Genomic DNA, 27,649 nt, shown 5'->3' with positions numbered 1-27,649 from the left:
AGAGGTTATATTTGCTACTTTCCAGTCTGATGGAACCTTTCCAGAATCTAGCGAATTTTGAAAAATTAACACCAACGCATCTACTACCTCATTAGCCACCTCTTTTAAGACCCTAGGATGAAGCCCATCAGGACCGGGGACTTGTCAGCCCACAGCTCCATCAGTCTGGTCAATAACTCTTCCCTGGTGATTGTAATTTCATCAAGTTCCTCTCTTCCTTCCACCTCCTGATTTACAGCTATTACTGGAATGTTTTTTGCATCCTCTATGGTGAAGACAGAAGCAAAATATTTGTTCATTGTATCTACCATTTCTTTATTATCTACTATTAACTCCCCATTCTCCCTCTCTAGAGGACCAACACTCACTTTATTTCCTCTTTTCCTTTTCAAATACCTGTTGAAACTCTTGTTATCCATTTTTACTTTTCTAGCTAGCTTTCTCTCATACTCTAATTTCTTTCTCCTGATTAACCTTTTAGTCATTCTCTGCCGTTCTTTATATTCTGACCAATCATCTGACCTGCCACTCATCTTTGCACAATTATATGCCTTTTCCTTAAGTTTGACGCTTTCCTTAACTATGTTAGTTAACCACGGATGGTGGGTCTTCCCCTTAGAATTTTTCTTTATAGTAGGAGTATACTTATGCTGAGTATTCTGAAATATCCCTTTAAATATCTGAACAGGTTACTGAGTTAGAGGATTAGCCATGATCATAATGAATGGCGGAGCAGGCTCAAAGGGCCGAATGGCCTACTCCTAGAACAAAGAACAAAGAACAAAGATAATTACAGCACAGGAACAGGCCCTTCGGCTCTCCAAGCCTGCGCCGATCCAGATCCTCTCTCTAAACATGTCGCCTATTTTCTAAGCCTCTGTATCTCTTTTCTTCCTGCCCATTCATGTATCTGTCTAGATACATCTTAAAAGACTCCATCGTGCCCGCATCTACCACCTCCGCTGGCAATGCGTTCCAGGTGCCCACCACCCTCTGCGTAAAGAACTTTCCACGCATATCCCCCCTAAACTTTTCCCCTTTCACTTTGAACTCGTGTCCTCTAGTAATTGAAACCCCCACTCTGGGAAAAAGCTTCTTGCTATCCACCCTGTCTATACCTCTCATGATTTTGTACACCTCAATCAGGTCCCCCCTCAACCTCCGTCTTTCTAATGAAAATAATCCTAATCTACTCAACCTCTCTTCATAGCTAGCGCCCTCCATACCAGGCAACATCCTGGTGAACCTCCTCTGCACCCTTTCCAAAGCATCCACATCCTTTTGATAATGTGGCGACCAGAACTGTACGCAGTATTCCAAATGTGGCCGAACCAAAGTCCTATACAACTGTAACATGACCTGCCAACTCTTGTACTCAATGCCCCGTCCGATGAAGGAAAGCATGCCGTATGCCTTCTTGACCACTCTATTTACCTGCGTTGCCACCTTCAGGGAACAGTGGACCTGAACACCCAAATCTCTCTGGACATCAATTTTCCCCAGGACTTTTCCATTTACTGTATAGTTCACTCTTGAATTGGATCTTCCAAAATGCATCACCTCGCATTTGCCCTGATTGAACTCCATCTGCCATTTCTCTGCCCAACTCTCCAATCTATCTATATTCTGCTGTATTCTCTGACAGTCCCCTTCACTGTCTGCTACTCCACCAATCTTAGTGTCGTCTGCAAATTTGCTAATCAGTCCACCTATACTTTCCTCCAAATCATTAATGTATATCACAAACAACAGTGGTCCCAGCACGGATCCCTGTGGAACACCACTGGTCACACGTCTCCATTTTGAGAAACTCCCTTCTACTGCTACTCTCTGTCTCCTGTTGCCCAGCCAGTTCTTTATCCATCTAGCTAGTACACCTTGGACCCCAAGCGCCTTCACTTTCTCCATCAGCCTGCCATGGGGAACCTTATCAAACGCCTTACTGAAGTCCATGTATATGACATCGACAGCCCTTCCGTCATCAATCAAATCCTGCTCCTATTTTCTATGTTTCTACATTTCTATAGTCCCTACTTTCCCCAATTCTGGTGCCAGTGCCCCACGAGCAGAAACCAACTTCTCCCACACCAGTCTTTGAGCCACGTATTCATTTCACTAATCTTATGTGCCCTCTGCCAATTGGCTTGTGGCTCAGGCAATAACCCAGAGATTATTACCCTGCTCTTCAATTTGGTGCCTAGCTCCTCATAGTGTCTAAGCAGAACCTCTTTCTTAGTCCTATCCATGTCGTTGGTACCTACATAGACCACGACAACTGGATCCTCCCCCTCCCACTCCGAGTTCCTGTCCAACCCTGAGCAGATGTCCTGAACCCTGGCACCAGGTAGGCAACACAGCCTTCTGGACTCACGGTCTCGGCTGCACAGAACAGTGTCAACCCCCCTCACTACACTATCGCCGACTACCACTACACTCCTTTTTGCTCCCCCCACTTGAATGGCTTCCAGTACAACAGTGTCATGGCCAGTCTGTTCATCCACCTTGAAGACCTCTCTTCCGTCTACACAGGTTGAGAGCACCTGAAACCTGTTTGACAATTGCCAAGTCTGAGGCTCCTCCACTGCTGTCTGCTTGATCCCTTTACCTGCCTCACTCACGGTTTCATCCTCCTGTCCGTCACTGCTGACCAAAACAGATGACCCTGTTCTAAGAGGTGTGACCGTCTTCCAGAACAAAGTATCCAGGTTATTCTCCCCCTCCCTTACGTTGCGCAGTATTTGCAGTTCAGCTTCCAGATCTATAATCCTGATCTGGAATTCCTCCAGCTGTTTACACTTTCTGCAGACGTTTCTCCCCTGGATTGCCTTTGCATCCAAAAGCTCCGACAGACCACAGCTGCAACATAACACCTGTCCTGTCATGGTTACCCATGCTATTAGTTAATTTATTTCAATTACTTACTTAATTAACTTAGAATAATGTCTATGTATAGTAGAATTTATAGGGCTTATTAAATGCTTGTACCACCAACAACTAAAGTTATACTTTTCTTAATTACACAGATATGTCTTTTAGGTATTTATTTTAATAATTTTATCTTTTTTTTATTTTACTTTATATTTTATTTATTTTATTTTCAAGTGTTAGTTGTTTTGAGAGATCTACCCGAACTCTACTGTCCAAAATTAGCTATTCACACACTATCCCTTACTCAAAGCACTTACTAGTTTCCTGTGATGTCACAGTTGTTTTTACACACAGTTTGTCCGGCAGCTGAAATGGTTCCGGGCCCGGAACACGACTGCCTCGGGGCCCGGAACACGACTGCCTCGGGGCCCGGAACACGACTGCCTCCGGGCCCGGAACACGACTGCCTCCGGGCCCGGAACACGACTGCCTCTGCCCTGCTCCAGGTAGGAAAGGCCACCCTCCGATCCCCGGGCAGTATTTATGGTAGATTTTTCCCTCTTGTTGGTTCCCTCATCTCCTGCCACAGGCACTGTCTGGCAAATATATCCTTTGGGACTCAGCCTGCTCAGTCAGTAGTGATGCTATGCAGTCACTCTTGGTGATAGGCATTGAAGTCCCCCACCCAGAGTACATTTTGTGCCCTTGCTACCCTCAGTGCTTCTTCCAATTGGTGTTCAGCATTGAGAAGCACTGATTCATCAGCCGGGGGGTGTTGGGGGGGGTGGTAGGTGTTAATCAGCAGGAGGTTTCCTTGCCCAAGTGTGACCTGATGCCATGAGACTTCATTGGTTATGGAATCAATATTGAGGACTCCCAGGCCCAATCCCACCCCCCAACAGTATACCACTGTGCCGCTACCTCTGGTGGGTCTGTCCTGCTGGTGGGACAGGACACACCCAACTGTGGTGATGGAGAAGTCTGGGACATTAGCTGTAACATACGATTCGGTGAGTATGACTATGTCAGGCAGTTGCTTGACTAGTCTTTGGGACAGCGATCCCCATTTTGGCACAAGTTATCAGATGATTGTAAGGAGGAATTTGCAGGGTCAACTGGGCTGAGTGTGCCTTTGTCATTTAGAACCATAGAACCATAGAAAAATTATGTCACAGAAGGAGGCCATTCAGCCCATCGTGTCTGCGCCAGCTGAGCAAACTAGCTGCCCAAACTAATCCCACCATCCAGCATTTGGTCCGTAGCCTTGCAGGTTACAGTACTTCAGGTCAGGTCCCGGTACCTTTTAAAAGAATTGAGGGTTTCTGCCTCCACCACTGTTCCTGGCAGTGAATTCCAGACACCCACCACCCTCTGGGTGAAAATGTTTTTCCTCATGTCCCCTCTAAACCTTCTACCAATCACCTTAAATCTGTGTCTCCTGGTAATCGACCTCTACTCTAGGGGAAACAGGTTCTTCCTGTCCACTCTATCTGGACTCCTCATAATTTTGCACACCTAAATCAAGTCACATCTCAGCCTCCTCTGTTCCAGGGTAAAAACCCCAGCCCCAATCTTTCCTCATGGCTGCAACCTTCAAGTCCTGGAAACATTCTTGTAAATCTCCTCTGTACTCTCTCCAGAGCAATTATGTCCTTTCTGTAATGTGGTGACCAGAACTGTACGCAATACTCCAGCTGTGGCCAAACCAACGTTTTATACATTTCCAGCATTACATCCCTGCTTTTGTATTCTATACCTCGGCCAATAAAGGAAAGCATTCCATTTGCCTTCTTCACCACTCTATCTACCTGTCCTGCCCCCTTCAGGGACCTGTGGACATACACTCCAAGGTCTCTCACTTCTTCTACCCCTTTCAATATCCTCCCATTTATTGTGTATTCCCTCGCTTTATTTGCCCTTCCCAAATGCATCACCTCACACTTCTCTGGATTGAATTCCACTTGCCAATTTGCCTCCCACTCAACCAAACTATTGATTTCATTCTGGAGTCCACGGTTTTCCTCCTCATTATTAACCACACGGCCAATTTTTGTGCCATCGGCAAATTTCCCAATCATGCCTGCCACATTTAAGTTCAGATCATTAATATATACCACAAACAGCAAGGGACCCAACACTGGCAACATTCTGGAGGCACCTGGACAGGTACTTGAATGAGCAAGGCCTAGTATAGATAGGCATTATGGTCGGCATGGACGTGGTGGGCCAAAGGGCCTGTTTCTATGCTGTACGAATCTATGAGCCCTGTGGAATGTCACTGGAAACAGCTTTCCAATCGCAGAAACATCCATCAACTAGTTACCTTTGTTTCCTGTCCCTGAGCCAATTCTGGATCCAACCTGCCACCTTCCCCTGTATCCCATGGGCTTTCATTTTACTGACCAGTCTTCCATGTGGGATCTTATCAAATGCCTTACTAAAGTCCATGTAAACCACATCTACTGCACGACCCTCATCAATTCTCCTTGTTAATTCCTCAAAAAACTCAATTAACTTAGTAAGACATGATCTTCCCTTAACAAATCCATGCTGATCATCCCTGATTAATCCGTGCCTTTCTGACCGGCCTATAATTATTTGGCTTATCCCTCATTCCCTTTTTAAACAATGGTACAACTTTCTCAGACCTCCAATCATTTTGTACTTCACTTGTATCTAGTGAGGATTTGAAGATGATCCTCAGCGCATCCGTCATTTCCTCCCTGGCTTTGTTTAACAACCTGGGATGCAATCCATCCAGCCCTGGTGACTTATCCACTTTCAGGGATGTCAGACCCACTGGTACGCCCTCTCTCATTATGCTTATCGTAATGTCTACATCAACCCTCTCCTTTGTGAAGCCAGAGACAAAAAAACTCATGAAGAACCCTGCCCACATCTTCTGCATCCACCCATAAGTTCCATTATATATCTCTGATAGGCCTATGCTTTCCTTAGTTATCCTCTTGCTCTTAATGTACTGATAAAACAACTTCAGGTTTTCCTTGATTTTACCTGCCAATATTTTTTCATGTCCTCTTTTTGCTTTCCTATTTTCCTTTTTTACTTCACCCCTGCACTTTCTATACTCCTCTCGGCTTTCTAAAATATTAAGATACTTGTGATCATCATAAGCTTTCTTTTTTTCTGCTTTAACTTACCCTGTAAGCTTCTAGATAACCAGGGGCTCTAGATTTGGCAGTATCACCCTAAATCTTTGTGGGGATGTGTCTACACTGTGCCAGTAGTATCTCGCTCTTGAATGCCTCCCATTGGTTTGCCATTGAATTTCCGTCAAGAAGCTGTATCCAGTCCACTTTCACCAGGTCACCTCTCAGTTTTGTAAAATTTGCCTTCTCCCAATTTAGAACCTTTATTCCTGTTTGATCTTTGTCCTTTTCCATGATTATGCTAAAACTAACTGTATTATGCTCCAACTGCAGTTTCATCCATCATGCTTTGAAACCACCCAGGATCACAGGTATCTCCGAGAAATACAACGTTCCTCGGACTGCTACTCTCGCCGCATCCTGAGATCCACACTCAGTGCTATGCGCTGCCACATGCACACACTGGACCTCTCTCTCCAGCAGCACCGTCTCACCTTATCTCAAAGCTGTTCTACTCCGCAGTTTCATTTCATCTTACGTCTCATCCGACGCATTAACAAAAAACTTTTTTTCTTCCTTTCAGGTGTTAAGGAACGCAAGCTCCAGCAGCTGATGGGGACTAATGCCGCTCAAGATCCTCCTTCGGCTTCACTTCCCTCTGACCCCACCCCTTCTGATCTGACCCTTTGCTGTGTATTCACTATACCCTCTGACCTCCCCCTCTCTGATGCTGAACGTTCTGTACTCAGCAAAGGTCTCAGTTTTATCCCCTTACGCCCCCACCTCAATGAATTTCGCACTCGGCATGACGTTGAGCTCTTCTTCCGTCGCCTCGGCCTCCGGGGTCACTTCTTCGACCAGGAGTCCTCCGCCCGACCAGCAGACCCATTCACCCGCCTCCAGCATTCTCCCTCTACCTGGATCCCTCCCCCTGGCCTCTTACCCGCTCTTGATCTCTTCATTGAAAACTGTCGGCGAGACATCGGTCGTCTCAATTTCTCTGCCCCCCTCACTCACTCTAAGCTGTCCCCCTCTGAACTTGAGGCACTCCGTTCTCTCAGGTCTAACCCCGACATGGTCATCAAACCTGCAGACAAGGGTGGTGCTGTTGTTGTATGGCGTACCGCCCTCTACCTTGCAGAAGCTCAACGCCAACTCACAGACACCTCTTCCTACCTCCCTCTGGACCATGACCCCACCACTGAACATCAAGCCGCCGTCCAAAGGACTGTCACTGACCTCATCTCCTCTGGAGATCTTCCCTCTACAGCTTCCAACCTCATAGTCCCACAATCCCAGACAGCCCGCTTCTACCTCCTTCCCAAAATCCACAAACGGGACTGTCCCGGCAGACCCATTGTGTCAGCCTGCTCCTGCCCCACTGAACTTATTTCTTCCTATCTAGACTCTATCTTTTCTCCGCTGGTCCAGTCTCTTCCCACCTACATCCGTGACTCTTCTGACGCCCTACGTCATTTTGACAATTTCCAGTTTCCTGGTCCCAACCGCCTCCTCTTCACGATGGACGTCCAATCGCTCTACACCTCCATCCCCCACCAGGATGGTTTGAGGGCTCTCCGCTTCTTCCTGGAACAGAGGCCCAACCAGTCCCCATCCACCACCATCCTCCTCCGCCTGGCTGAACTTGTTCTCACATTGAACAACTTCTCCTTCAACTCCACGCACTTCCTTCAAGTAAAAGGTGTCGCTATGGGTACCCGCATGGGTCCTAGTTATGCCTGTCTTTTTGTGGGATATGTCGAGCATTCCTTGTTCCAGTCCTACTCAGGCCCCCTCCCCCAACTCTTTTTCCGATACATTGATGACTGTATCGGTGCCGTTTCCTGCTCCCGCCCCGAACTAGAAAACTTTATCAACTTTGCTTCCAATTTCCACCCTTCTCTCACCTTTACATGGTCTATCTCTGACACTTCCCTTCCCTTCCTCGACTTCTCTGTCTCCATCTCTGGGGATAGGTTGTCTACCAACATCCATTATAAGCCACCGACTCCCACAGCTACCTCGACTACACTTCTTCACACCCTACCTCCTGTAAGGACTCCATTCCATTCTCCCAGTTTCTCCGTCTCCGATGCATTTGCTCTGATGATGCTACCTTCCATGACGGTGCTTCTGATATGACCTCCTTTTTCCTCAACCGAGGATTTCCCCCCACTGTGGTTGACAGGGCCCTCAACCGTGTCCGACCCATTCCCCGCACCTCTACCCTCACCCCTGCCCCTCCCTCCCAGAACCGTGACAGGGTTCCCCTTGTCCTCACTTTTCATCCCACCAGCCTCCATATCCAAAGGATCATCCTCCGCCATTTTCGCCACCTCCAGCGTGATGCCACTACCAGTCGCATCTTCCCCTCCCTTCCCCTGTCAGCATTCTGAAGGGATTGTTCCCTCCGCGACACCCTGGTCCACTCCTCCATTACCCCCACCACCTCGTCCCCGTCCCAGGGCACCTTCCCCTGCAATCGCAGGAGGTGTAATACCTGCCCATTTACCTCTTCTCTCCTCACTATCCCAGGCCCCAAACACTCCTTTCAGGTGAAGCAGCGATTTACTTGTACTTCTTTCAATGTAGTATATTGTATTCGCTGCTCACAGTGTGGTCTCCTCTACATTGGGGAGACCAAGCGCAGACTGGGTGACCGCTTTGCGGAACATCTCCGCTCAGTCCGCAAGCAGGACCCTGAGCTTCCGGTTGCTTGCCATTTCAACACTCCCCCCTGCTCTCATGCTCACATCTTTGTCCTGGGATTGCTGCAGTGTTCCAGTGAACATCAACGCAAGCTCGAGGAACAGCATCTCATCTACCGATTAGGCACACTACAGCCTGCCGGACTGAACATTGAGTTCAATAATTTCAGAGCATGACAGCCCCCCATTTTACTTTCATTTTTAGTTATTTTTTCTTCCTTGTTTTTACATTCTTTTTTTCATTTTTTACAATTTTTTTTTTGCATTTATTTCATTTCATCTTAGTTTGTTCAGTTTGCTTACCCACTGTTTTTTTTTCAGGTTTGCACTTGCTGCTGTTCAATATTCAGTGTATTCACACCTAATCTGTACTAAGGCTTTGTCTTTCAACACACCATTAACATATTGTTTGCCTTTGCCCCGTGACCTTTTGGTCAGCTATGTGGCCTGGTCCAATCTGCACCTTCTCCTTTGTTATCTCTTGCCCCACCCCCACCTCACTTGCTTATAATCTGTGACTTTTCTAATATTTGTCAGTTCCAAAGAAGGGTCACTGACCCGAAACATTAACTCTGCTTCTCTTTCCACAGATGCTGCCAGACCTGCTGAGTGATTCGAGCATTTCTTGTTTTTATTTCAGATTTCCAGCATCCGCAGTATTTTGCTTTTATATTATTTTATTATGCTCACTATCTCCAAAATGATCAGCCACTGTTACTTCATCCACTTGCCCAGCTTCATTACTGAAGAGTAAATCTAGAATTGCGCCCCCTCTCATTGGGCTTGTTACGTGCTGGCTAAAACAGTTCTCTTGAATGCAGTTCAAGAATTTTGTCTCCCCTGTGCCCTTCACACTGTTTGTATTCCAATTGATATTGGGGTTGTTGAAATCCCCAACTATTATTGCCCAAAGGTTTTTGCACGCAGAAATCTGCCGACATATTTGTTTTTCTATCTCCCTCTCACTATTTGGGGGTGTATAGTACACTCCTAGTAATATGGCTGCCCCTTTGTAATTTCTGAGTTCCACCCATATGGTCTTATTTGATGATTCATTTCGCATATCAACCCTCCTCAAAGCTTAACTAATGATGCTGCACCCCCTCCTTTTTTATCACCCCCCTCTCTATTACGGCTGAAACCTCTATATCCAGGGATGTTGAGCTGCAATTCTTGCCCCTCTTTCAGCCAAGTTTCCGTTATAGCAATGATATCATGTTGCCATGTGTCTATTTGTGCCCTCAACTCATCGTCTTTATTTACTATACTCCTTACATTTAAATAACTATCCTCTAACACTGCCAAATTCCTGGATTGCACACTTTCTGGTGCCTTGGCCGATGCCGGGTGGTCTGTCTGATTTTATGCTTATTTGACTTTTCCAGCGCGGTTACATACAATTGAATATCTTACTGGCCATTTCAGAGGGCAGTTAAGTGTCAACCACATTGCTGTCAGTCTGAAATCACATGCAGGCCAGACCAGGTGAAGACGGCAGATTTCCTTCCCTAAAGGATATTAGAATTTTAGAGTTTATGGCCTTGGCAGCTGAAGATATGACCGCCAATGATGAGATATGTAAATTAAGGAAGCACAAGATGCCATAGCTGGAGGAGTGCAGAGACCTTGGAGAATTGTCGTGCTGATGATGCTTACAGAGATAGGGAGGGGTGATGTCATAGAGGAATTTGAAAATAAGGATGAGAATTTCGTTCAATCAAGACATTGCCAGACTGGAAGACAATATAGATCAGCGAGCACAAGAGAGATGGACGAACAGGACTTGGCATGAGATAGAATATGAGCTAGATAGCTTCAGGCAACATAAGCAATAGAATATCAAAAATGCATCATATGTGTTTCTGTATAAGAAGTGTTTAAAAACAAAACTGTTCTCTCTTACTAATGTTACATCAACACAAGCACATACAGACAAGGACCTGACAGTTTTATTAATGAGCCAATGCTGTGGGAGAGACATAAAAAACATTTCTTTGTTCTACACATAGAAGAAAGTAATCTCCCTTGGCTCCAAATAACAGGATCACATCTGTGACTTGAAAGACATTACAGTGAAGCAATTATCAATCATTTTTTCAAGTAGCTAAAGAGACGCCTTCACTGACATGTTAAAAATTCTAGGCACATAGTATATCTGCAGCCATCAAAGTTAATTAGAAACAAACTACAGAAATGGCAGGTAGTACACAGCAGGTCTTTCTGCTTCTGAAAAGAAAATAGACAAGTCATTGTTTTGATTGTGGAGCTTTCATGAACATTGTATTTCTAGAATATTCCATTTTGATTTGTTGTTAGTTGTGGCTCAGTAGCAGTGCTTTTTACCTATCCCAGAATAGCACTGTTAGGGTTGAGATGTTTAACCAACACCAAATCAGCTCTTCCAAGTAGATGAAGTGTGCAGTGACATGTTCTGGCCAATATCTTGTTTGTGTGAGCTTGATGTGTGCAAATCAGCTGCTGTTCTTCCTACATCATGATAGTGGCTACAATGGAAAATTAACTTCAGTTGCTGTAAAGTGCATTGGGATGTCCTGAGATTGTGCAAGGTGCTGTATATATGCAAGTTTGTTCTTTCTTTCTATTTCAGATTTTCCAAACGGGGGCATTTTCTTTTGTTCTTTCACACAGGGTATTTAGAAAATGTTTTGATAAAATGCATATTAAAATTTGGGGGTTAATCTTTATTGTGTGTGATAGTGTTTGAGAGGGAGTATATGAGAACATTGCAGATACCCTAACTAGAATCTTCCAACGTTCTCTCAATTTAGGAACCGTTCCTTTAGATGGGAAGAATGCACATGTCATTCTGTTATTTGAGGAAGGTGACAGAGGGAAAGCAGGGAATTATAGACCAGTTAGCATAACATCTGTGATCAGAAAATTACTCAAGTCTATAATTAAGAATAGGGTGACTGAACAACTTAAAATTTTGCAGTTGATCAGAGGGAGTCAGGATGGATTTGTAAAGGGTAGACCATGCCTGCTGAATCTGATTGAATTTTTTGAAGAGGCGATTAAAGGAGTGGACAGGGGAATGTCTTTGGATGTTATTGATCTGGACTTCCAGAAGGCATTTGATAAAGTCCCTCATAAGAGACTGTTGACTAATGTTGAAGCTCCTGCAATTTAAGGAAAATGATTGACCTGTTTAGGAAATTGGCAGAGTGACAGGAGTCAGATATTAGGGATAATGGGCAGCTATTTTAATTGGCAGAATGTCACCAATGGGTCCCACAAGGGTCCGTGTCAGGGCCTCAACTATTGACTGTATTTAATAATGACTTAGATAATGAGCTAGTAGCTGCATTTCCATTTTTGCCAATGACACAAAAATAGGCGGCATTGTACGCAGTATAGAAGGAGACATAAAGTTATGAAGAGATATAGGTAAATTGAGTGAATGGGCAAAACTGTGGTAAGTGGATTTCAATGTAGGCAAATGTGAAGATAAAACAGGGCACTTCTAAATGGTGAAAAGCTGAAAACAGTGGAGATCCAAAGAGACATGTTGGGGTGGGGGGGGGCAGGTAGATAGATCATTACAATCTCATGAACAGGTACAGAAAATAGAGAAAAAGGCTCATGGAATGCTGGCCTTTTTGTCTAGAGGACTAGAATACATTTTTTTTATTCATTCATGGGATGTGGGCGTCACTGGCAATGCTAGCATTTATTGCCCATCCCGAATTGCCCTTGATAAGGTGGTGGTGAGTCTGCCATCTTGAACTGCTGCAGTCCATGTGAGGTAGGTACACCCACAGTGCTGTTAGGAAGGGAGTTCCAGGATTTTGACCCAGCGACAGTGAAGGAACGATGATATAGTTCCAAGTCAGGATGTTGTGTGGCTTGGAAGGGAACTTGCAGGTGGTGGTGTTCCCAAGCATCTGCTGCTTTTGTCCTTCGAGGTGGTGGAGGTCGTCGGTTTGGAAGGTGCTGTCTAAGGAGACTTGGTGCTTTGCTGCAGTGCATCTTGTAGATGGTACACACTGCTGCCACTGTGCGTTGGTGGTGGAGGGAGTGAATGTTTGTGGATGGTGTGCCAATCAAGCGGGCTGCTTTGTTTTGGATGGTGTTGAGCTTTTTGAGCATTGTTGGAGCTGCACCCATCCAGGCAAGTGGAGAGTATTCCATCACACTCCTAACTAGTGCCTTGTCGATGGTGGACAGATTTTGGGAAGTCAGGAGGTGAGTTACTCACCTCAGGATTCCTAGTCTCTGACCTGCTCTTGTAGCCACGATATTTATATGGCTACTCCAGTTCAGTTTCTGGTCAATGGGAGCCCCCCCTAGGATGTTGATAGGGGGGGATTCAGCGATGGTAATGCCATTGAATGTCAAGGGGAGATGGTTAGATTCTCTCTTGTTGGAGATGGTCATTGTCTGGCACTTGTGTGGCACGAATGTTACTTGCCACTTATCAGCCCAAGCCTGGATATTGTCCAGGTCTTGCTGCATTTCTACACGGACTGCTTCGGTATTTGAGGAGTCGCGAATGGCACTGAACATTCTGCAATTATCCGTGAACAACCCACTTCTGACTTTATGTTTGAAGGAACGTCATTAATGAAGCAGCTGAAGATGGTAGAAGTCATGCTTCAGCTATACACTACCTCAGTTAAACCACACTGTGAGTACTGTGAGCAGATCTGGACACCACACCTCAGGAAGGATATATCGGCCTTGGAGAGAGTACAACATAAATTTATCAGAATGATTCTGTGGACGCCAAGGGTTAAATTATGAGGCGAGATTACACAAGTTAAGGGGTTGTATTCCCTGGAATTTAGGTTAACATAAGAATATAAGAACTAGGAGCAGGAGTAGGCAATCAGCCCCTCGAGCCTGCTCCGCCATTCAATACGATCATGGCCGATCTCATCTTGACCTCAACTCCACTTTCCTGTCCGTTCTCCATAACCCTTCAACCCATTACTAATTAAAAATCGGTCTGTCTCCTCCTTAAATTTACTCAATGTCCCGGCATCCACCGCACTCTGGGGTAGTGAATTCCACAGACTCACGACCCTTTGAGAGAAGTAATTTCTCCTCATCTCTCTTTTAAATCTGCTACCCCTTATCCGAAAACTATGACCTCTCATTCTAGATTGCCCCACAAGGGGAAACATCCTCTCTACATCTACTTTGTCAATCCCCTTAATCATTTTATATACCTCAATTAGATCTCCTCTCATTCTTCTAAACTCCAGAGAGTAAAGGCCTAAACTGCTCAATCTCTCTTCATAAGACAAGCCCCCCATCTCTGGAATCAATCTAGTGAACCTCCTCTGAACTGCCTCCAATGCAACTACATCCCTCCTCAAGTAAGGGGACCAAAACTGTACGCAATACTCCAGGTGCAGTCTCATTAATGCCTTGTACAGTTGCAGCAACACTTCCCTACTTTTATACTCTATTCCTTTAGCAATAAAGTCCAAAATTCCTTTTGCTTTCCTTATTGCCTACTGTACCTGCATAGTAGTTTTCTGCGATTCATGCACGAGGACACCCAGATCCCTCTGCACTGAAGCACTCTGAAGTTTCTCTCCATTTAGATAATAATTTGCCTTTCTATTCTTCCAACCAAAATGGATAACCTCACACCTATCCACTTTAAACTCCATCTGCCAAATTTTGGCCCATTCACCGAACCTATCCATATCCATTTGTAAATTTCTTATTTCTTTATTGCAACTCACTATCCCACCTATTTTAGTGTCATCTGCAAATTTGGCTATAGTACCTTATATCCCTGCATCCAAGTCATTAATATAGATTGTAAATAGTTGGGGCCCGAGGACCGAACCCTGTGGCACCCCACTAGTTATATCTCGCCAACCAGAAAAGGACCTATTTATCCCAACTCTTTGTTTTCTGTTGGTTAGCCAATCCTCAATCCAAGCTAATAAATTGCCCCTAACCCCATGTGATCTTACCTTGTGTATAAACCTTTTGTGCGGCACCTTTTCAAATGCTTTCTGGAAGTCCAGATATACTACATCTACAGGATCCCCATTATTCACTTTACTTGTTACATCTTCGAAGAACTCTAGCAAATTAGTCAAACATGATTTACCCTTCATAAAACCATGCTGACTCTGATGGATTGCGTTTTGACTTTCTAAATGTCCTGTTATTACTTCCTTAACAATGGATTCTAACAATTTCCCAATGACAGATGTTAAACTAACTGGTCTGTAGTTTTCTACTTTCTGCCTCCCTCCCTTTTTGAATAAGGGTGTTATATTAGCTTTTTTCCAATTCACTGGAACTTTTCCCGCATCCATGGAATTTTGGAACATGACAACCAATGGATCCACTATCTCTGCTGCCACTTCCTTTAAGACCCTAGGATGTTAAGGGGTGATTTGATCGGAGATATTAAGGGGAACAGATAGAGTAGATGGAAATAAACTATTTCTGTCTGGGACTAGGGAGCAGAGTCCAAAAATTAGAGCCAGCGCTTTCTGGAGTGAAATTAGGATAAACCTCTTCACTCAAAGGGCTGAAGTTTGGAAATCTCTTCCACAAAGAGCAATTGCAACTTGATCAATTATGAATTTTAAATCAGAGATTGATAGATTCATGATGTCATGGGTTTGACCTACTTTCCAGGACTTGAGTTCATAATCCAGGTTGATGCTTTAGTCCAGCACAGAGGGAGTGCTGCACTATTGGAGGTCCTGTCTTTCAGATGAGATGTTGTGTCAAGGACCTGTCTGCACTCTGCAGTGGATGTAAAATATCCCATTTTCAAGAAGAGCAGGGGAGTTCCCTAAGTCATGAAAACAGTTGGAGCTTGCTATGCTGGGTGTTTCCTTCATTCAGAAATACCCAAGGTCTACACCAGAATGTCAGATTGTAGAACTTTTGCTCATATGTCAGCTGTGGCTCAGAAATAGCACTCTTGTCTGTGAGTCTTAAGGTTATGGTTTAATTCCCCTTCAGTGATTTGATCACTAAATTCCAGGATGAAATATACCACTGAGGGGGTGTTGCACTATCAAAGGTTCTGCCTTTTGGATGAGATGTTAAATTAAGTTCCGTCAGTCCAATTGTGTGGATATTAAAGATAACATGGCTCCATTTTGAAGAACACGTGAGTTCTTCCGGGTCTACTGGCCAACATTTGTTGCTCAATTAACCGATTACTAAAACAGATTATCTGGTCATGAGCTTTCTGTGTAAAAATTGGTTGCTGCATTTCCTGCTAGTGATTATACTAGTGATGATACATCAAAAGTACATCCTTGGCTGTTAGGTGCTTTGGGATGTCCTGAGGGCATGAATAAGCACCATATAAAAGCAATTCATACTTTTATTTTACGTGTCCAGTATTAGAATAAAAATGAGCACCAACAAAAATGAAGAAAATGAAGGCAGTAAAATAACAGTTCACAATGCAAAAATAGGGGATTGGATGGTGGTGGGGAGGGGGAGGGGCGGTAAGGTTTTGAGGCCTCTCTCTTGGCGAAATGGGGCTGCAGCGCTTCAAAAATGCTGCAGTGCATTCTGCTGCTAATCTTTCTCCACCCGCGTCTGGCAACATTGAAGTTCGTTTTTGTGCCTCCTATGAAACCTCAGCTTAGGCAATCAAATCAAACACAGACTATGGATTGAATATGATACACCAGTTACCAAATGAGTCATCCAGGGAAGCTGGCAGTCTCTTCGATAAATTAGCAGCACAAGATAGTAAAGGTTGTGGACTCTGGGCCATAAATATTTAACCATTCAAACAGCTAATTTGTAAAGGCCACGAGGTTTCGTTGTAAACATCCAATATTGTTTCTGTCATTGAGTAATTCTGGTAAGCTCATAAATTGGATTAGTTTACCTGAAACAGATCTCATAAAATTTTAATATATGGAAGGTCAGAAAGAATAATAACATAAATGAAGCAGCATTGCAATATTTTCTGATTCTTTAAATAAAATACAATCCGCAGGGAAATTTTCTCAGTAACCTGCTTTTTCTTCTCTCTCCGTTGTTTTCTAATCCTCTCCTACAGCTGCTATCTCTCAGTATAGAATGGGTCACTGCTGAGGGAATAGACTTTGACCCAGGGACCATTCTTCATGGGTGGAACTGGATGAACAAAGAACAAAGAAATTTACAGCACAGGAACAGGCCCTTCGGCCCTCCAAGCCTGCGCCGATCCAGATCCTCTATCTAAACATGACGCCTATTTTCTAAGGGTCTGTATCTCTTTACTTCCTGCCCATTCATGTATCTGTCTAGATACATCTTATAAGATGCTATCGTGCCCGCGTCTACCACCTCCGTTGGCAACGCGCTCCAGGCACCCACCACCCTCTGCGTAAAGAACTTTCCACGCATATCCCCCCTAAACTTTTCCCCTCTCACTTTGAACTCGTGACCCCCAGTAATTGAATCCCCCACTCTGGGAAAAAGCTTCTTGCTATCCAACCTGTCTATACATGGTTTTGTACACCTCAATCAGGTCCCCCCTCAACCTCCGTCTTTCGAATGAAAATAATCCTAATCTACTCAACCTCTCTTCATAGCTAGCGCCCTCCATACCAGGCAACATCCTGGTGAACCTCCTCTGCACCCTCTCCAAAGCATCCACATCCTTTTGGTAATGTGGCGACCAGAACTGCACGCAGTATTCCAAATGTGGCCGAACCAAAGTCCTATACAACTGTAACATGACCTGACAACTCTTGTACTCAATACCCCGTCCGATGAAGGAAAGCATGCCGTATGCCTTCTTGACCACTCTATTGACCTGCATTGCCACCTTCAGGGAACAATGGACCTGAACACCCAAATCTCTCTGTACATCAATTTTCCCCAGGACTTTTCCATTTATTGTATAGTTCACTCTTGAATTGGATCTTCCAAAATGCATCACCTCGCATTTGCCCTGATTGAACTCCATCTGCCATTTCTCTGCCCAACTCTCCAGTCTATCTATATTCTGCTGCATTCTCTGACAGTCCCCTTCACTATCTGCTACTCCACCAATCTTAGTGTCGTCTGCAAACTTGCTAATCAGACCACCTATACTTTCCTCCAAAGCATTTATGTATATCACAAACAACAGTGGTCCCAGCACGGATCCCTGTGGAACACCACTGTTCACACGTCTCCATTTTGAGAAACTCCCTTCCGCTGCTACTGTCTGTCTCCTGTTGCCCAGCCAGTTCTATATCCATCTCGATGGTGGAGCCTAGAAATTTGTTTAGGCCTGTGGGAGTTGAGTGTGTGCAGGGAACGAGCCCTGTGTTGGACTGTGGAGGCCAGAGGCCCACCCAATATTGTGCCTTAGGCTTCATTTGGCTGAGGCAAGCAAGCTGCAGGCACCACCTGGGCACGACCAGACAGCTCGCTGGCAAAGGGGATTGCAGTTTCAGTAAAGAACTGAGACAACACAGAATTTGATTTAACACAAGGAGCAACAGCTTTCCAGAGGACAAGCAAGTCCAGGGTTATTTTCCATGGGATTAAATATGTATTTTTAAAATATATAGGTGAAAAATGAAAACCAGAGAGGCACAAATATGTTTCCTGGCATTTTCTTTTTATTTTACCTATTTATTTTACTATTTCCTATGTTGCAATAGTGACTACACTTCAAAACTAGATAATGAAGTCAGCGTGACTAAGGGAAAGAGTAGGCAGGGAGCAGATGATGAAAGCAAAGGGACTGGTGGTCTGAGGTGTATTTGTTTTAATGCAATAAGTGTAGTAGGTAAGGCAAATGAACTTAGGGCTTGGATTAGTGCCTGGGAGTATGATGTTATTGCTATTACTGAGACTTGGTTAAGGGGAGGGCATGATTGGCAACTAAATATCCCAGGATACCGATGCTTCAGGCGGGATAAAGAGGGAGGTAAAAGGGGTGGAGGAGTTGCATTACTGGTCAAAGAGGATATCACAGCTGTGCTGAAGGAAGGCACTATGGAGGACTCGAGCTGTGAGGCAATATGGGCAGAACTCAGAAATAGGAAGGGTGCGGTAACAATGTTGGGGCTGTACTACAGGCCTCCCAACAGCGAGCGTGAGATAGAGGTACAAATATGTAAACAGATTATGGAAAGCTGTAGGAGCAACAGGGTGGTGGTGAGAGGAGATTTTAATTTTCCCAACATTGACTGGGATTCACTTAATGTTAGAGGTCCAGATGGAGCAGAATTTGTAAGGAACATCCAGGAGGGTTTTCGAGAGCAGTATGTAAATAGTCCAACTCGGGAAGGGGCCATACTGGACCTGGTGTTGGGAAATGAGCCGGGCCAGGTGGTTGACGTTTCAGTAGGGGACTACTTTGGGAATAGTGATCACAATTCCGTAAGTTTTAGAATACTTATGGACAAAGACGAGAGTGGTCCTAAAGGAAGAGTGCTAAATTGGGGGAAGGCCAACTGTACCAAAATTCGGCAGGAGCTGGGGAATGTAGATTGGGAGCAGCTGTTTGAAGGTAAATCCACATTTGATATGTGGGAGGCTTTTAAAGAGAGGTTGATTAGCGTGCAGGAGAGACATGTTCCTGTGAAAATGAGGGATAGAAATGGCAAGATTAGGGAACCATGAATGACAGGTGAAATTGTGAGACTAGCGAAGAGGAAAAAGGAAGCATACATAAGGTCTAGGCGGCTGAAGAAAGACGAAGCTTTGAAAGAATATCGGGATTGTAGGCGCAATCTGAAACGAGGAATTAAGAGGGCTAAAAGAGGTCATGAAATATCTTTAGCAAACAGGGTTAAGGAAAATCCCAAAGCCTTTTATTCATATATAAGGAGCAAGAGGGTAACGAGAGAAAGGATTGGCCCACTCAAGGACAAAGGAGGAAAGTTATGCGTGGAGTCAGAGAAAATGGGTGAGATTCTAAACGAGTACTTTGCATCGGTATTCACCGAGGAGAGGGACATAACGGATGTTGAGGTTAGGGACAGGTGTTTGATTACTCTAGATCAAGTTGGCATAAGGAGGGAGGAAGTGTTGGGTGTTCAAAAAGGCATTAAGGTGCACAAGTCCCCAGGTCCGGATGGGATCTATCCCAGGTTACTGTGGGAAGCGAGAGAGGAACAAGTTGGGGCCTTAACAGATATCTTTGCAACATCCTTAAACACGGGTGAGGTCCCGGAGGACTGGAGAATTGCTAATATTGTCCCCTTGCTTAAGAAGGGTAGCAGGGAAAATCCAGGTAATTATAGAGCGGTGAGCCTGACGTCAGTGGTAGGGAAGCTGCTGGAGAAGGTACTGAGGGATAGGATCTATTCCCATCTGGAAGAAAATGGGCTTATCAGTGATAGGCAACATGGTTTTGTGCAAGGAAGGTCATGTCTTACCAACTTAATAGAATTCTTTGAGGAAGTGACAAAGTTGATTGATGAGGGAAGGGCTGTAGATGTCATATACATGGACTTCAGTAAGGCGTTTGATAAGGTTCCCCATGGTAGGCTGATGGAGAAAGTGAAGGCGCATAGGGTCCAAGGTGTACTAGCTAGATGGATAAAGAACTGGCTGGGCAACAGGAGACAGAGAGTAGCAGTGGAAGGGAGTTTCTCAAAATGGAGACGTGTGACCAGTGGTGTTCCACACGGATCCGTGCTGGGACCACTGTTGTTTGTGATATACATAAATGATTTGGAGGAAAGTATAGGTGGTCTGATTAGCAAGTTTGCAGACGACACTAAGATTGGTGGAGTAGCAGATAGTGAAGGGGACTGTCAGAGAATACAGCAGAATATAGATAGACTGGAGAGTTGGGCAGAGAAATGGCAGATGGAGTTCAATCAGGGCAAATGCGAGGTGATGCATTTTGGAAGATCCAATTCAAGAGTGAACTATACAGTAAATGGAAAAGTCCTGGGGAAAATTGATGTACAGAGAGATTTGGGTGTTCAGGTCCATTGTTCCCTGAAGGTGGCAACGCAGGTCAATAGAGTGGTCAAGAAGGCATACGGCATGCTTTCCTTCATCGGACGGGGTATTGAGTACAAGGGTTGGCAGGTCATGTTACAGTTGTATAGGACTTTGTTTCGGCCACATTTGGAATACTGCGTGCAGTTCTGGTCGCCACATTACCAAAAGGATGTGGATGCTTTGGAGAGGGTGCAGAGGAGGTTCACCAGGATGTTGCCTGGTATGGAGGGCGCTAGCTATGAAGAGAGGTTGAGCAGATTAGGATCATTTTCATTAGAAAGACGGAGGTTGAGGGGGGACCTGATTGAGGTGTACAAAATCATGAGAGGTATAGACAGGGTGGATAGCAAGAAGCTTTTTCCCAGAGTGGGGGATTCAATTACAAGGGGACACGAGTTCAAAGTGAAAGGGGAAAAGTTTAGGGGGGATATGCGTGGAAAGTTCTTTACGCAGAGGGTGATGGGTGCATGGAACGCATTACCAGCGGAGGTGGTAGACGCGGGCACGATAGCGTCTTTTAAGATGTATCTAGACAGATACATGAATGGGCAGGAAGGAAAGAGATACAGACCCTTAGAAAATAGGCGACATGTTTAGATAGAGGATTTGCATCGGCACAGGCTTGGAGGGCCGAAGGACCTGTTCCTGTGCTGTAATTTTCTTTGTTCTTTTGTTCTTTGTATGATCATCATAAGCTTTCTTTTTCTGCTTTAACTTACCCTGTAAGCTTCTAGATAACCAGGGGGCTCTAGATTTGGCAGTATCACCCTTTATCTTTGTAGGGACATGCCTACGCTGTGCCTGTAGTATCTTGCTCTTGAATGCCTCCCACTGTTTGCCACTGATTGTCCTTCAAGTAGCTTTATCCAGTCCACTTTCACCAGGTCACCTCTCAGTTTCTTAAAATTTGCCTTCGCCCAATTTAAGGCTTTTACTCCTGTTTTATCATGATTATGCAAAAACTTACTGTATGATGGTCCGTATCTCCACAATGGTCACCCACTGATACTTCATCCACTTGTCCAACTTCATTACTGAAGAGTAAATTTCGAAATGCGCTGCCTGGTGTTGGGCTTGTTACATGCTGGCTCTTCAAATTCTCTTGAACTTCGGTTGAAGGTTCAAGTCCCACTTTTGCACATCAATCTAAGTTGATGGTTCAGTACAGCATTGCGAGAGTGCTGCATTGTCTACAGATCTCATCCTTTGGGTGATATGTTAAATTAATGCTCTGCCTGCCTATCCCAGTGGTTCAGGGAGATGTTGAAGATCCTTTACCTGATTTTCTCATGTCCTGGATAACATTCTTAACCAGTCACGAATAGTTTAACTGTTGCTCTTGTTGCTTTTTTGACGTATTGGTGTGTGTAAAATATCTTTCATGGCTGGCTAGATAACACAACACTGAACTTCAAAGAAATTAATTGTATTTTATTGTCAATGCCATAGTACAGAACACCACCACATTCAGTAGGTGTAGGTGGAAAGAAGGCAATTCAAGAGCTTGTGTGCAGAATGAGCTGGATAAGGAGACCATGAAATGAACAGTGTCCAGAGCTGAATCAATAAAATAGAGGCACAAAATTCATGACAGAGAAAAGAATCACCAGAATCATACAACAAAGAAGGAGGCCATTCAGTCCATCTTGCCATTGCTGGGTCTATGAAAAAGCTAATAAATTAGTCCCACACCCCTGCTCTTTCTCCACAGCCCTGCAAATTTCTCCTTTTCAAGTATGTATCCAAATCCCTTTTGAAAGTTATAAACAAATCTGTTTCCACTGCCCTTTTCTGCAGCATATTCCAGATGATAACACGCTACATAAAAAACATTCTGGCTTGTATTGAATATGTGCATTCAGCCTGTTAGCTGCTTCTTCTTCTTCTTCTTAGGCAGTCCCTCGGGAACAAGGATGACTTTCTTCCCTCCAGGGTTGTGGGTCCTTAGGTGACTGAATAGTCTAATTCTGGATCTGCACACTCTGTCATAGGTGGGCAGGTGGTATTTGGTGAGGCAAGTGAATGGGATGCTCGAAATTCCAAACACTTCTTCTGCAGTCTGGGCATGTCGACATTGTTCAATCTGGCTGACACCTTCACGGATGCTTCTTCTCCATTTTGGGCAGTCTCGGGCAAGAGATTCCCACGAATCAGTGAAGATGTCACATTTTTTCAAGGAGGCTTTAAAGACATCCTTGTAGCATTTCCTCTGCCCTCCTGGTAGCCTCTTGCAGTGATGGAGCTCGGAGCCGAGCTTCAAACCCTTGTCTATGCATTCACAGAGGCGTATGAAAGAATGGGTCTTAAGCTAACCAGCCAGAAGACCAAGGTCCTCTACCAGCCTGCTCCCACAATGCAACACTGCCCCCCGACTATCAAGATCCACAGCAAACCACTGGACAATGTGGATCACTTCTCATACCTTGGGCAGACATCGGCGATGAAACTCAGCATCGCCTCCAGTGTGCCAGCGCAGCCTTCGGTCGTCTGATGAAAAGAGTGTTTGATGACAAAGACCTCAAACCTGACACCAAGCTCATTGTCTACAGGGCCACAGTGTTATCTGCCCTCCTGTATGTGTCAGAAACTGTACAGCAGACATCTCAAAGCCCCGGAGAGATATCACCAGCGATGCCTCCACAAGATCCTGCACATTCAGTGGCAGAACAGGCAATCCAATATCAGTGTCCTCTCTCAGACCAACATTCCCAGTCTCGAGACATTGGTCCTGGGTAGTCAGTTAAGCTGGGCAGGCCACATCATCCACATACCTGGCACAGCCTGTTTGCTTAGAGGCTGGTCAAAGCCTGAAAAACAGGCACTGCATGGAAGAATTTCTAGGCCTGATCTGAAATTTCTCAGTCTGAGAAAATCCTTTTAAAAAAAAAACAGATGTTAAAAAATATCAATTGAGTTTGAAGGTTTGGGCGAAAGGGGCTTAATCCTCTTGGTCACAATGGATGCAGATCCAAAGTGAACCTATACCCATGGTGAATATTTTACTCCAGATTGCCCTAGCTCCATGAAGCATCCCTGTGGCTATTTTATAACCTTACAATAATAATAGTCTTACTTTGCAACCTGCTGGGAATTACCTAATATCACATCTTGCATGCATGCCTACTTGCAAAGAAAATCACTTTAATGCCTGTAAACGTGTAACAACATGCTAAATTTATACTGCCAGCAGTGAAAATTATGTATCTGTATTCTATCACAGTTCCTTCTAATTTCCTCTGAACCGTAAGGTCTAACTTCTTTATCGATGGCCGGGCTTCCTAATATCAAGCCTCAGTTATCCAAATATTAACTTTAGCATTGCTGGATTCCAAAACTTTTCTTGTGCTCTTGTATCCAGAGACACTGATGCATTTTAAAAGCAGTATACTGTACTGACGGAGTGTGCAAAGTGTTTGAATGATCCCATTAAATGTACATCATGCACATTGATTGGTTTAATGAAACATACTTGCAAACATTTTTGTTTAATTCAGTGCATGTCTTTAATAAATTATCCATCCTTGCACACTACCACCCTCCAACATCCATTTCCTTTCCAAAGTCCTTGAACGTGTTGTTGCCTCCCAAATCCATGCCGATCTTTCCCACAACTCCATGTTTGATCCATTCCCATCAGGTTTCTGCCCCCGCCACAACACTGAAGCAGCCCTTATCAAAGTCACATCAAAGGTCTTCCTATGTGACTGTGACCATGGTAAACTATCCACTCTCACCATTCTTGGCCTGTCTGCAGCCTTTGACATGGTTGACCACACCATCCTCCTCCAATGCCTCCACTGTTGTCCAGCTGGGTGGAACTGCACTCACCTGTTTTCCATTCTTATTGACCTATCATAACCAGAGAATCATCTGCAATATTTTTTCTTCCAAATCATGCTCTGTTAACTTTGGAGTCTCCTAAGGATCGATCCTTTGCCCTCTTCAATTTCTTACCTACATGCTGCCTCTCAGAACAACATCTGAAAACACGATGCAGATTCCACATATATTGCTCATGACAACCGGCTCTACCACACAACTACCTCTGTCGACTCCTCAATGTAATAAAAGCAAAATACTGCAGATGCGGGAAATCTGAAATAAAAACAAGAAATGCTGGAAATACTCAGCACGTCTGGCAGCATCTGTGGAGAGAGAAGCAGAGTTAACGTTTCAGGTCATGACCCTGCTTTTGACTCCTCCACTATCTGATTTGTCACGCTGCTTGTCTGACATCTGTAATATATTGAGCGAGAACTAGCATACAAAATGAACACTGAGCATGGCCAGTTCAAGGAAGTGCTTATCTACATCATTACATAATCACATCATTGCGTCATTAGCATAATACACAAATATGTAACAACATCCAGAGTTGGATGAGCACAAATTGCCTCCAACTAAATATTGGGAAGATTATCTGCAGAGGCTGCTGCAAACTCCATTTACTAGCCACCGACTCGATCCCTCTCCCTGGTTACTGTCTAAGGCTGAAAGTGACCATGTGCAACCTTGATGTCCTATTTGACCCTAAGATGAGTTTCCAACATCATATCAAGATGCACTGCAGCAATGTACCAAGGCTCCTTAGACTGCACCTTCCAAACCCATGACCTCTACCAACTAGAAGGACAAGGGCAGCAAATGCATGGGAACACCACCACCTGCAAGTTCCCCTCCAAGTCACACACCATCCTGACTTGGAACTATATCGTCATTTCTTCACTATCGCTGGGTCAAAATCCTGGAACTCCCTTCCTAACAGCACTGTGGGTATACCTACCCCAAATGGACTGCAGCGGTTCAAGAAGGCAGCTCACCACCACCTTCTCATGGGCAATAAATGCTGGCATAGCCAGCGACGCCCAGATCCCTGAATGAATTTTTTAAAAAATCCAGTCCATCAACAAGACCTCCTGTGTCTAACTCCGTAACACCACCTGTTTCTGCCCTGCTTCAGCTCATCTGCTGCTGCAGCCCTCATCAGTGATGTTGTTACCTTCAGACTTGACTATTCCAATACGCTCCAGGCTGGTCTCCAATCTAACGACCTGCATAAACTTGAGCTCATTCAAAGCACTGTTGCTCATGCAAAGCTCGGCTCACCCATCACCTCTGAGCTTGGTGACTTATCTTGGCTCCTGGTCGAGCAATGCCTCAATTTTAAACTTCCCATCCTTGTTTTCAAATTCCAGTGTGGTTTCATTCCTCCCAGTCTCTGTAAGCTCCTCCAGGCCTACAACCCTCCAAGATGTCTGTACTCATACAATTCAGGACTCTTTTACACATCCTTGATTTTAATAACTCTACCATTGCTGGCCATGCCTTCAGCTGCATAGGCCATAAGACCTGTAATTTCCTCCCTAAACCTTTCCTCCTCTCTAACTCTCGATCCTCCTTTAAAACATTCATTAAAACATACCACCTTGGCCAAGCATTTGGTCATCTCACCTAATATCTCCTTATGTGGCTCAGTATCTTATTTTGTTTGATAACGTCACTATGAAGCACCTTGGTACATTTTCCTACATTAAAGGGGTTATATAAAAGCAAAAGCAAAATACTGTGGATGCTGGAAATCTGCAATAAAAACAAGAAATGCTGGGAATACTCAGCAGGTCTGGCAGCATCTGTGGAGAGAGAAGCAGAGTTAACGTTTCAGGTCAGTGACCCTTCTTCAGAACTGGCAAATATTAGAAATGTGAAAGGCCATAAGCAAGTAAAGCGGGGGTGGGGCAAGAGATAACAAAGGAGAAGGTGTAGATCGGACAAGGTCACAGAGAATAACCGACCAGAAGGTCATGGAGCAAAGGCAAACGATATGTTAATGGTGTGTTGAAAGACAAAGCATTAGTACAGATCGGGTGTTAACGGACTGAAATTGAACAGCCGCAAGTACAAAAAAAAAACAGTGGGTAAGCAAACTGAACAAACATATATTATATAAAAGCAAGTTGTTGTTGTAGTAGTAACTTAAAAGACATTCTTGGGATAAAGAGAAATAATATAACTCCACTATGAATGCTGGAAATCTGAATGAAAACAGTAATCCAGGCTGCCAGTTCAGTGTGGTACTGAGGAGGTGATGCACTATTGGAGGTGCCAACATTTGGCTGAGACATTAAACCATCTGTCTCCCAGTTTGGAATTTGATAAATGTGTGGCTCATTCAAGACCAGACACTGGATAATGTGTCTGACAACACAGAACCAGTGGAGGCATTGAGGCAAATGTTGGAGAGGTAGAACTGGTTTGAACTGATAGAACAGTGCATTGGTGGAAGAAAGAAGAAAAAAAAAACAAAGAACTTTCATTTATATAGCTCCTTTCATAAAATCAGGATGTCCCAAAACACTTTACAACCAATGAAATACTCTTGAAGTTTAGTAATTGTTGTAACGTGGAAAATGCAACAGCCAATTTGCAGACAGCAAGATCCCACAGACAGCAATGGGACAATGTCAGATCATCTGATTTATTGATTTTGGTTGATTCAAATCTGCTTTATTGATCTTCAATCATACTTTACAATAATATAATTTGAGAAGTAAGCAAACATTTCCTTTCCTGGCCAATAGTTATCCCTCAGTCAGCATGGCAAAAAAAAAAGTTATCACATCACTGTTTGTGGGAGCTTGCTGTGTACAAATTGACTGATGTAATTCCTACATTGCATAAGAACAAAAGCACATAAGAAATAGGGGCAGGAATAGACAATTTCGCCCCTTGAATGCTCTGCATTCATGTCTGATCTTGTGTCTCAACTCCACTTTCCCGCCTGCTTCTCACTTCCCTTGATTCCCAAAGAGATAAAAATTTGTCTATCTTAGCATTAAATATACGCAAAAATGGACATTCCCAAACCTTTGAGGTTGACAGTTCCATACATTCACAACCCATTGTGTGAAAAAATTTGTCCTCGTCTCAATCTTAAATAATTGGCCCTTTATCCTGAGACTGTGCCCCCGAGTTCTAGATTCCCCAGCCAGAGGAAACAATGTCTCAGTGTCGACCCTGTCAATCCCCTTCAGAATCTGGTATGTTTTGTTGAGA

The sequence above is a fragment of the Heterodontus francisci genome, chromosome 12 (assembly GCF_036365525.1).
Source record: "Heterodontus francisci isolate sHetFra1 chromosome 12, sHetFra1.hap1, whole genome shotgun sequence".
NCBI classification, from domain to species: Eukaryota; Metazoa; Chordata; class Chondrichthyes; order Heterodontiformes; family Heterodontidae; genus Heterodontus; species Heterodontus francisci.
Note: the sequence above shows the minus strand (reverse complement) of the source record.